This window comes from Saimiri boliviensis, chromosome 20 (genome assembly GCF_048565385.1).
Source record: "Saimiri boliviensis isolate mSaiBol1 chromosome 20, mSaiBol1.pri, whole genome shotgun sequence".
Classification (NCBI taxonomy): Eukaryota; Metazoa; Chordata; class Mammalia; order Primates; family Cebidae; genus Saimiri; species Saimiri boliviensis.
This window is the reverse complement of record NC_133468.1, coordinates 8,220,125-8,232,512: the sequence shown is the minus strand read 5'-3', so window position 1 is coordinate 8,232,512 and position 12,388 is coordinate 8,220,125. Positions and strand designations below refer to the sequence as shown.

Below are 12,388 nucleotides of genomic sequence, written 5' to 3'. Positions count from 1 at the left end.
GAGATTGCGCCATTGCACTCCAGCCTGGGTAACAAGAGCGAAACTCCATCTCAAAAAAAAAAAAAAAAAAAAAAATTAGCTGGGTATGGTGGCGCATACCTGTAGTCCCAGCTACTCAGGAGGCTGAGGCAGGAGAATTGCCTGAACCCAGGAGGTGGAGGTTGCCGTGAGCAGAGATCACGCCATTGCCCTCCAGCCTGGGTAACAAGAAAGAAACTCCATCTCAAAAAAAAAAAAAAAAAAAAAAAAAGCAGTTGTTCAGCAGTGCTACCTATGGAATAGAGGCATGGCAGCCAAGTCTAAAGCAATTCCTAATTTTCCAACACCTATTCCCTACATCAGCTTTGCAATCAGCCACACCAAACCTATAGCAGTCCCTTCATTTTCACACCCCAACGCTTTTAAATATTTTATTTCTTCTATCTGACATATTCTCCTCCTTTTGTCTGCCTGTAAAACCCCACTTAATCCTGTAAGGTCCAATTTCACCCTCCTGTAACTCCTCCTAACAGGCAGTGTTCATCCCTTCCATGAGCATTTCTCGGTAAAGGCAGAGATCTATCAGAATGACCTAATAATCATCTTCAAATCCCAGGCCCATTCCTGCTCACCAGAAGTTCAGATAGGTCTCAGGTGCATAATGATTAAGAGCTCAGGCTTCGAGTCAACAAAACTCAGGTTAAGCCCCAGCTCAGTTGTTTACCAACTCCATGACCTTTGCCATGTTTCTTAACTTCCCTGAGACAGTTTCCTCTGTAAAAAGGGGATAGGAATAAGAAGGAATGACTAGTTGAGACAAAGAACATAAAACAATACCGTACCTGACACCTGGGAAGCACTCAACAACTTATCATTGTTATTGTAAAGAGTTCCACTTTATTCTGATTCTGAATAAAATTTTGAATTTTGAAGCTTATCCACTTCTTCCCCACCCTACCCCACCCCTCTCCGGCTTGAGAATCATTGCTTGGCATTTATCAGATTGTATTATAATCCAATGTTTGTGTGCTTGAGTCTCCTACTACTGGTAAATTCAGAAGTCATGTCATAGTTCTAGATCACCAACATGTCTCACTGTATCAAGAACAGTGTCAGTATTTACAAGCTGTGTGACCTTGTTCAAGTCTATCTGCCTCTTCTAGCCTCAGTTGGTTTGGCATAAAATGGGGAGAATAATGCTTACCAGTTAATGTTGTCAGAAATATCGAGTGAGATCTTGAATGTGAAATGACTTTAAATGGTGTGTAGGAGTGAATTGCTATGCTTCTGCCATCTGTGGTGTAAAGGGGCTATGGTCCAGGTCTGTCACTTCACAGCCACATAACTATGTAAAGGGGCTCTCTCCTTTCTCTCCTTCTCTCTCTCATGGAGTATTAGTGTGATCCTCTTTCCTTAAACATTCTTGGATGATTTGTACCGAATAGAAGACTTTACAATGACCTGCACAGTAGCTCAAGCCTTTCCAAGGAGAAAGGGACAATTGATGCATTGGTGTAAGATCAGTTCCTCTCGGAATGCTAACCACTGAGAACACTGCAGTAAGCTTCACAGACAGGATCCTTGCCCTGGATGAGTTTGAATTCTAGCTGAGGAAAAGTGAATGATAAACAAGTAAACATATAAATACAATAATTTCAGGAAGTAATGAGTACTAAAAGAAGAAACGCAACAGGTAATGTTATAGAGTGATTCGGGGAGCAAGTATTAGCTAAGTGACCAGAGAAGGCCTCTTTGACGAGGTAAAATTTCAGCTGAAATTCAAATGACAAGAAGTACTCTGCCATTAAAGATCAAGATGGTGAGGGTCCCAAGCAGACAAAATGGCAAATAAAATTAAAAACAAAAACAAAAACTTTAACATCACCTTGGTACAAAATGGAAGCCATTGTAGGAGGAATTATTACGTCAGGGGAGAGTTGGTCATGAGGACGCAGAAGGATTGGGCACGGATGCTGCGTGTGGAGCTTTGCAGGCTGTGATTTAAAAACTAGAAATCGGGCTGGGCACGGTGGCTCATGCCTGTAATTCTAGCACTTTAGGACACCGAGGCGGGTGGATCATGATGTCAAGCGATCAAGACCATCGTGGCTAACATGGTGAAATCCTGTCTCTACTAAAAATACAAAAAATTAGCTGGACATTGTGGCACGCACCTGTAGTCCCAGCTTCTCTGGAGGCTGAGGCAGGAGAATTGCATGAACCTGGGAGGCGGAGGTTGCAGTAAGTTCAGATCGCACCACTGCACTCCAACTGGGTGACGCAGTGAGACTTTATCTTGAAAGAACGAAAGGAAGGAAGGAAGGAAGGAAGGAGGGAAGGAAAGAGGGAAGGAAAGAAGGAAAAAAATTAAATGAGCAATAACATGAAGAAAAGGAAGTTATTTTGACCTCTGCTTCTCATGTGTACATTCATTCAGCAGATATAACTCAACATCTATTGTGTGCCAGACACCATGCTAGGAGATGAAGATACAGAGAAACATAAAATATGGAACCAGTTTTTACAAGCCTGGCAACTGAGGGTAGAGGTGCATGAGTAACACAATGTGATGAGAAGTGTAGTGGAGGGATGTAAAGGCTGAGGGATCCTAGAGGAAGGAGTGACCGACTGTGACTTAGGGGGCCAGGAAAATTTCCTTGTAAAATGAGGATGTTTCCACTTGCAGATAAAGCAAAAGTAGTAAGGAGGGGAGAAAGTCTCAGCCAAAGGGAAGGGCAGGTGCTAAGGCACTGGGGGAGCCTGTTCAGAATAAGTGGTCCTCCGTCATGATAGGCAGATAGCTTGTCTTGCTAGTGAAAGACTTAATATACTTCATTAAAAAAGTTAGTTTGGAGAGCTTTCTCTGGGACATAGTAAAAGACAGCCTGGAATGAGGTACTAAAGGCAGTCAGCCCAGTGAATGGAGTTTGCAACAGATCAGGTAGGTAGACCTGCATTTACTTATTGGTCACAGAAATGGAGAGGGAAAGATACTGCAAAGTCAGGATGCCTTAGCGACAGACCCCTAAGTCTTCGGAACTTCAGGGCAGAACTGCCTGTGAGGCAACTCTCCCATGTCTCCTTGATTTCACGGCCACCTCTGCAGGCGCCCTCTCTCGTCTCCGCCGCCAGCCCCCGCCTCTTTTCTCCGTAAGCTTGGGTCTCCCTGGGAGCGGGTCTGCCCTTGGGGGAGGTCTCTGGGCTCTGTGCCCTACAGCTCGGCCGACATTCGGGGCAGACAGAAGCGGGGTTCGGCGCCCCCCGCGTGCACATGTGCTAGCCCAGGCAGGAGGGAGCGCCTCGGCGGAGGAGTCAAGGAAGAGGGGGAGGGAGAAACGCTCCAGAACCTCGGTCCCGGGCGCCCTGGTCGGCCGCGGAGGAGCTGCAGCCTCCAACAGGTTCGTAGAACGCGCGCTAGCTCCCTGTGGCTGAGCCACTGTCCTCCGCGGGAGCGGCTAGCGGAGAGACCCCGGCCACAGGCCCCGCACTCCTCCGGCCTCTCCCCCTCCCTGGAGCTCTCAGCCGCGGGCGGCTCTTCCGGGGCGAGGCAGAGGGCGCCTCGAGCTTCTCGCTTCAGCACCACCTCGGGGACAGCTCCCGCGCCGGGCTGGGGTGGCGGGGGTCCCCCCTGGGTCAGCACTGCGGACAGTGGCAGACCGCGGCGGCCAGGAGGGCTCCTCCGCACCCTCCGCCCGGGTTCCGCGCGGCCGCCGAGGACCGTCCCTCGCCCCCGCGCGCCGCTTCCCGCGCCAGCACAGCGGCGGCGGACAGCTCCCTCCGGCTGTGCCGCGAACCGCGAACAAAGACGCGGGGCTGGGGCCTGCAGAGCGCCGGGGGGTGGCGTGAGGCTGCACCGATCGGGGGATTTCGGCTTCTCCCGGAGCGATGTCACCGGCGAGCTGGGCAGGGGCCTAAAGCAGCCGCGCGTCTCCGGCTTGGGTCTGCCGTCCGCTGAGGCCTGGCCGTGCAATGGCGGGCCCCAGCTAAGAGTGGGCAAGAGGGTGGAGGGGACGCAGGCACAGAAGGGTCCCGACTCCGCTGAGCGGGCTGGGCCTAGGCTGAGCTCCTGGCGAGGAGGAAGGAGTGCGCCGCCCCTTCTTCCCTCCAGACCCCCACCCCCAACCCAGCTCAGAACCGCGGACTTCCAAGAGCCCAGCACAGAAGCCCGCGGCTGGCAGCTGCAATCACTGACTCCGGCTGTCCCCGGAACATCCCTAGAAAGTGTGAGGCTGAGTTTCCGTAGGGGGAGGGGGCCGAGAAGCCGCGGGGAAGCCTGACGAACGGGGTAGCTCCGGGCTCCCTCTCTCCCTCACGCCACCCCCCAACCCCCACCCCCACCCCGAGAAATCCCAGACCACCGAGAAGGAATGGGGGAGGGGGCGACCCAGACAGCAGGTTGCGAACTCGGCTTAGACCTGGGAGGTTGCAATTAGCAAGAAAAGAGGTTGAGGGCGTCTGTTAAGCCAGGAGGTTCCCAAAAAGGGAAGCCAGTTCTGAGGCAGGGAAGCATACGTGGAAGAGAAACCTTTTCTCTGAGAGCTGAGACTGGGAGGGCCCTCAGTTCACGTGACACTCTAGATCACTGATTGTCTCCGTGGGAGACCAGGCCTAGGGGGCAGGGATGATTCGCCCAAGGTCACTCAGCAATTTAGCAGCAGAGCTGGGCCTAAAACCCAGGCTTCTTAACTCCTGGGCCTGTTGCATAGCATTCATAGAGAACTCTTAAAATCCCAGATGCAAGGAGAATAGCAGAGTGGTTTACTTACTAGCATGTGACCTCGGGCAAGTGACTTTCTGAGACTATCTTCAGCTATTAAAGAGGAATGAGAAGATTAATTATGCCCACTTGGATGAGGATTTAATGAGCTTAGTGATGCATAGTAAATGCTTAAAAAATGGTAGCTCCCATGGTTGCTATTATCCTTTCTGTAAACTTGTACTGGGGACCTATTATATACCAGGCACTGGCTGTGCACTGGGGAGGCAGAGAAGTAACTTGAGGAGGTCACAGGCCAGAAAAGAAAACAAACACTTGCAATATGTTAAGTATCAAGGCAACAGGGCTGTGGGATCTCAGAAGCAGGAGTCATGAACTGTAAGGAAAGACAAAGAAAAGGACCCCAGGCAGATATAGCTGTGTGTCAAGGTCAAGAGATGTGAAGTTCCAGCCCCCAAGGCAATGTTACTGTGCCAGAGAGTTCTCAGGATGTGGCCTGAAAAATTCGAGTGGAGAGAAAGCCTGGAACCAGTCTCCAAAGAACCTTTATGATGGAATGCTTCAAGCATATTTAGAAAAATAGAAAGAATAGTATAATAACCCCCCACATACCCATCATTCAGCTTCAACAGTTGGCCAATTTTGTTTCATTTATACCCGCACCCACTCTCATCACACACACCCAATTCACACACACCCACATTCACTCTCATTGCATGCACACACACACACACACACACACACACACACACACACTGACTTCTTTGGAAGCAAACCCAAGACATCACATCATTTCATACAGAGGGATTTTAACATCAGTACAACTTCTGCCATTCAGATACTAGACCATCTTGGAAGTCACTAACTCAAATCATGACCTTCCCTCCTCAATCCATTCTGAACATTTCTGTCCTTTGCAGAATGAGAAGCCACACTATAGTGATGAGCCACATGCATTAAAAGAAATTGTTTCAGAAATAAACGAGGTATACATCAACCCTCAACAGGTTTTAACATGCCAGAATTGTTCATGTCCACTGCCTCCCCTGGGGCGTTCCGCCAATGACTAAAGACAAGTCAAACCCCATAGGGAAAAAGTAAGAGCTTCCCTTTCAAAGTAATCTGAATCATGAGCTCCCAAGGCTAGAAAGATTAACATTATGGAAATCATTGATTTGGAAATCATCAAGCCAACCAGCCACATTTTACGAATGAGGAAGAGAGGGGTCAAAAATGGGGAAGAATTGGCCCAAAGTTCCATGTTGCAGAGACCAGAACCAAGATCTTTGAATTAATAAACTTGGGATGCCATTTTCTTCTCTAGCTCAAAGAGGCTAGAAGGAGAAAAAAGAAGAGGGGCAAGAAATACCCTTCTTCATTCTCAAGAAGATGGCAAAGTATGACAATTGGGCTTGGTTTTTGAGATCCCTTTGCAAGCACACCATATATGTATTACACTATATATATATAATACTCTAATCACTATAGTGTAATCACAGCTTACTGCATCCTCAAACTCCTGGGCTTAAGGGGTCCTCTCTCCTCAGCTTCCCAAGTAGCTAGGACTACAGGTGTGTATCACCATGTCCAGCTATTTTATTATTATTATATTTTATTTTTGTAGAAATAAAGCCCCATATGTTGCCCAGGCTGGTCTCAAACTTCTGGGCTCAGTTGATCCTCTTCCCTCACTTCCCAAAATGCAGCTGGGATTAAAGGCATTAACTGGATTAACCACCCCACCCAGCCCCTCCCATATACTTTCTAAGTAAGGTGATCTTGGTGGTGCCTTCTTTCTGGCTGCTGTGCTAACCTCCCAACTGGCCCCTTAGTTCTCATTAGCAAAAGTCTGCACAGTCAGAAGCCCAGATCTCATTTCTGTGGATTTTTGCCAGCCCTGCTTGCCTTAACCAGATGTACATAAAACCTTCCTTTTCCCATTTGCCCTGAATTTGGCTGCACACCCCCATCAGTCACAGACCTCAGCTCCTTAGAGGTGCTAAATGAGTAGTGTTTGACTCAGGTCCTGGCAGGACTCAGAGCTCTTGTGCCTTTTGGGAACATAAAGTCTCCCTGTTACTGATGAAATGTGATGGCCATGATGGGTTATGTGTGTCCTGACTGGGCTCTGGGACTCTGACTCTGCAAGTCAGCCTTTTCAGTCTTTAGGAAATCCTCTGCCTACCAAATGGGGAGGACAGTGTCTCACGAGTTTCCCCAAGTCTTAGGTAGACAATTTCATAAGTCCAGTTTATGAAATTATCCCAGCTATCAGATTGGGATGAGACTGACTTAGATGCATTATATTACCTGGAACTAGTTGAGCTGCAATATATAAGATCCCAAAGGGACTTAATGGACATCTCGCCTTCCTTCAAGACGCTTACTCACTGAATGGCTGTTCTGCGTCAGGCACGATTCCAAGTGCTGGTGATGTAGCAGAACAAGACACTGCTGATCCCTGTTCTCATGGGGCTTACAGACTCACAGTAGGCACAGTCACTGATAACCATTGAAAGCAACTGTTAAAATAGACAGACAGACGGATAGAGAAGGCCTGTGTGAACCGGTGACACTGAATAACAAGAGTCAGTCATGTGACAACATGGGGCAGCACACTCCCAAGAGAGGAAACAGCTCTGGCGGAAGCCCTAATGTGAGCCTGGACTGCAAGGGGACAGATGGGAGGTGGAGTGAATGAGGGGAGAACAGCAGCCACCAGGGGCAGGGAGGGGGCAGGGAGGGGGCAGGGAGGAAACCATGCAGGCCCTTCTAGGCCATGGTCAGGATTGAGGCTTTTATTCTAAATGTAATAGATAGTAGCCAGATGGCTTTAAGCAGAGGGGTGTTAAAAAACTGGGTGTTTTTTATTAAAAATGCCTCTGCTGCTGTGTGGAGAGTGGATGATATGGGGGTGCTGGGCTGGCCACTGAGGCCGGAAGGGTTAGACACAGCGGAGATGGTCAGCATTCAGCTAAGGAGACAATAGGCAAACAAGACCAACTGTAACCCAAGCTAAGGGCTGCCATTGTGAGAAGAGACGAGAAGACTTAAGTCTGCCTGGGAAGCATCAGGGAAGGCTTCATGGAGGTGGGCAATGGTTGTGGGGTCACACCTGGGAAAGGAGAGTAGTAGGGCTGCTGCACAGGTGCACCAAGGGGCAGTGTGTGGTAGCTGTGGAGGATATGGCCCAGGAACCAGGCTGCCTGGGTTCAAATCCCCGCCCTGCCATTGAGAAGCTGTGTGGGTTTAGGCAAGTTGTTTACCCCTGTGTGACTCGATGTCCTCATTCTTTAAGTGGAGATGATGAGAGTCCAAATACTTATTTCAAGGGATTTCTGTGAGAGTGAAACAAGTTAAAATATGTGCAGCACTCAGACATTCCTGGCACTCAGAATGTGCCGTATGAGTACGAGTATTCTAAATAAAAAAGGAGCAAAATGGAGATGGCGAGACGGGCACACATGCCAAGAAGTGTCCACTAGAGCCTGGCTTGGGCCTCGAATCCCAGGCCAGAGATGCCCGCCTTGCTCTGTAAGCAATGGAGAGCCATTGAAGACTTTTAAGCAGGGGGTTCAGAGAAGAGAGGAAGATAAATTCCAAAGGCCCAGAGAGGGAAGGGAACTAACCCGCAGTCACACAGCCAGTTATTGGCAGGAATCTCTGTCTTCCGGCTCCTCCACTGAGTTAATATCAGTAGGAGGGCAAAGGCAGTAATATATTCTGGCCCATCATTGCATCCTCGGAGTCTAGAATAATGCCTAGGATGTTCTTAGTAAATATTTGTGGACTACATTGCTGAATCAGTAGCCAGATGGGCCAGGAAACGTCAGAAATCTTGAATCCTCAAGAAGCTCAGTGCTTTCAGGACAATGGAGAAATCGCCTCAGGAAAATAAACCAAACTTTCAGAAGTGTTGACATGGGGTCTCAAGCCCTTCTAAATCCTAGGCTCTCCTGTGATCAAAGACATCGCTGCCCACGCTTTCCCTGCCACCCCCTCAATCTGCAACAAGCATTGCTGCATAGGGCTCAGAAGTTAATCTTGGTAAAGTGCCTGGCAGATGAAAACTGTTCCCCAGACATTCAGCATGGTAATTGCCAACGCGGAGAAAATGTGTCTCTACATTTGCAAGAGGCAGGCCTTTGTGTTGCACAAAAAAACAGCCATTAGAATTCCTGTCTCTGACTCCTGGGAAGCTGCAACAGCCAGGCGGGCAAGTAGGGTCTTGTAGTTCAGGCAGCAAACGGCAAAAGGCTCCGAGGAACTCAGCCCTGGCTCTCACATCAGGAACACCTCTGCAGAGCAGGGCATGGGGCCAGACACTTCTCCAAGAGGACAGAGCCTCAGCCCTGGCCCTTCCTAGATGGAAGATCTTGGGCAAACCCCACCATGTCTCTGATCTTCAAATTCATCATCTGTAAAATGGAGGTTATACCACCAGGCCTCACTGGGTCATTTTGCACAATGACAGGCACATAGCAGATGGTCAGCAAATGTGTGGGTTTTTTTGTTTTGTTTTGTTTTGTTTTTTAGAGAAAGTCTCACTCTCTCACCCAGGCTGGAGTACAGGGTTGTGATCTCAGCTGACTGCAACCTCTGCCTCCTGGATTCAAGCAATTCTCCTGCCTCAGCCTCCCTAGTAGCTGGGATTACAGGCATGTGCCATCATGCCAGGCTAATTTTTGTATTTTTAATAGAGACTGTGTTTCACCATGTTGGCCAGGTTGGTCTTGAACTCCTGACCTCAGGTGATCCGCCTGCCTCGGCCACCACACCTGGCCCAAATGTGCTTCCAATTGTGACAATAACACTGTGGGTTAGGGTTATCATCCCATTTCCCAAATGTGAAAACTGAAACCCAGGGAATGACTCACTGATTCATCAATACGCACTGGGCAGCCGAATGAGCCAATAACTGTTTTAAAGCTGGAGAGACAGCGAAGAGGAAGACAAGGGCCATGCCTTTACGGCGCTCACTTTCTAGTGGAGAGACAGAAACCAGGCAAGTAAACAAAATCCTTTCACCAAGTCATATAAACACTAGGAAGTAAAAGGCGGGGTGGGGGGGGGGGGGGTGTACTGAGGAGGATGAGGCTCTTTAAATCCAGGGAAGGCTTCAAGGAAGAGGCATTGGGGCTGGCATCTGAATGAGAAGAAGCTGCCTGTGGGACAGGTGTGGAGGCAGACGAAACAGAACATGCAGAGAGGTCTTAGGGCAAAAACAACCCTGACAAAATTGCAGGACAGAAACCAAGTAAGCAAGGAGGAGGGTGGCAGATGGTGGGAGCAGAAAAGCTGTGAGGCTTGGGGCAGGCAGGGCCCTGCGGGCTGGGGGAGTCTCCCTGTGAGACAGAGGAGTGGCGTGATCTAAACTGTGCTGAAGTCACTTCCCTCAGTCACACAGCCATTAAGGGGCGGATGGGGTGAAGCCCATGTCAGAGTGATCCCCTGGGCCCTCCTTCAGGCCACAGTTCCTGCTGCCATCTCTAGAGCAGGTCAGCCAAGGGGCAGGCCAAGTGATGCATCTGCAGGACTCACCTGCTGGGAAATAAATCCATTGGTGCTGGAGGCCGTGCGGGCACCACAGTGCCTTGCAGGCAGCATCCTAATCCTGGGAGGATGCGGTGGGAGGGAGATGACTTCAGTCCACCAGGACTGGGGTGGGGCCAGTAAGACACCTGCCTCTGGTGCAAAATTGAAGAGGATGCTGAAAACTTGATCAAGACAAATAACTTTTTATGCAATAATTCTTTTTAAAAAGTTAATGCAAAAACTGATGAATAAAATATCAAAATTTAAAATAAATACAGAATACAAAAGAGCAGGGATTACGGTGAGGAAGGTGAAATGAGTTGTGTATAAGCAGGATCTAATCTCGGCCCTAAGACATTTACTCAACTGCAGGGACACTGCCTGGACCAAGCCCTGTTCCCACCAGGAGCCAGGATCAGGAGCCAGTCTGCTCATGGTGAACTAAAAATAAGAAAGTGTTCCTAGTAGGGACCCCAGAGAACACTGCCTGCCTCGGCTGTGGAGACAGAACCCCAGAGAAAGGATCACACATCAAGGAGGCTATACTGGACCTATACCCAGTGTTGTGTAGGATCAGACCCACCCCTTGTTCACTTTAGGAGCCTAGTGAGGTGCATTGCATCTCAAGCCTCAATTCCCCATCTTTGAACCCAGGACTAATAAAACTTAGTCACCAGGGTTCAGTAAGATACTGGTTGATTTCCTCCAACGCCTGGCTACTCAATGTGTGGTTGACAGATTGGCAGCATCAACATCACCTGGGAGTTTATTAGAAATGCATGATCTCAGCTGCATCTCAGATGCACTGAATCAGAACCTGCATTTTAACAAGACCCTCCCCCGTGATTGACAAACACGTTTGGGTCTGAGGACCTGGTCGATTCTTGGCACATAAAAGATGCTCATTAAATGTTAGTGCTACTCCCCTGACGACCCAACCCTGATAAATTCTGACTTTAGACGAGAGGAAAAACCCAAGATGTAAGAAGAGATCGTGAGGTGGACACCTCTTACATTTTAAACCAGTTTTGAAGCCAGGGACCCTGGCCACGCTCTTTCTATGCTTAACTGTATGAACCTTCCATTTTGTTCATATGTAAAGTAAGAATAATAATTATAGGTAGCTTCTACAGCTGATGTAATATTAGAAAAACACTCAGCACAATGCCTGGCACATAGTAATTGTTTAGTAAAGTCTTCCTGCCATGGCTGCTTGCTGGTGGTGGGTCAATGAATTTCAACAGAGCACAGAAGACCATATGATGAAATAAAATCAATAACATTCGTATTATTATTTGCCATTTGTAAAGCACTTTCGTTGACACAATTTCAGCCAACTGTAACAACACTTCTGAGTAAACATGAGCTCTATTCATTTTTAGAGAAAAAAAAAATCTAGACTCAGGGATGAAGTGACTTGTCCAAGTTAACTACGATTTAAATCCCTGAAGTCTGACACTAAAATCTGTGTCAGCAACAGAGCATCCAAGCAATAAGCATGGAAAATATCAAAAACAGGATAAGACGACATTAGACTGCAGAGATCCCTTTTTATTTTACAGAAGGGAAAACTGACACCTACGGAGGGGAACAAATGTGTGCAAGATCATTCCCACAGAGCGTCGGCTCTGGTGTCAGAACCCGGCTCCCAAGGCTTCCGGTGTCCAGACCACCTCCCTTGCCGGCCAGCCTCCACCTGATGAGCCCAGCAGGCTGCAGATGGCAGGTTCCCTGGGCGGGTCTGGTGGTCAGGAGACATCCCAGCCCCACCTTCCCTTCTAGTGCAGTCAGAGGAGGAGCTCACGTTGCAAGGTTGCTAGGACACGGTATGCAAGCAGTCAGGTGGTGGGGGAAGCCTTTGCTGGAACTGGCACTAGGACCTGCCACAGCGATTTTCTTGCAGCTGGGACAGAACCTCCAACTCCACAGGGTGGGTCAGCCGACAAGAAGGTTGACTGCCACAGATGCCCATGTCACCGCTACACACACATCCAAGCCAGCAGGCTGAGCCCCATTCTCTCTCAGCTCCACACCTCATGAAGCCCTGAGTCTTGCTACCTAATCCTCCTATCTTTGCCACCCAAGGCACTGCCTTAGCACCATTCCCTGTCCACAGCCTGTTAAGAGCACCCCAGACTCCCCACCCTCATGTTCCCG

At 48.9% G+C, this 12,388-nt stretch overlaps 1 protein-coding gene across 1 annotated transcript in view; it reads left to right on the top strand.

Annotated features, from left to right (window-relative positions):
- Positions 1–3,115: 3,115 nt before the first annotated feature.
- Positions 3,116–12,388, top strand: part of CPLX2 (complexin 2) — an 81,558-nt gene continuing 72,285 nt past the window's right edge. Inside the window, exon 1 of the mRNA XM_010346638.3 lies at positions 3,116–3,377. The gene's annotated coding sequence lies outside the window, so the exon portion shown is untranslated. The remainder of the gene's footprint in view (positions 3,378–12,388) is intronic.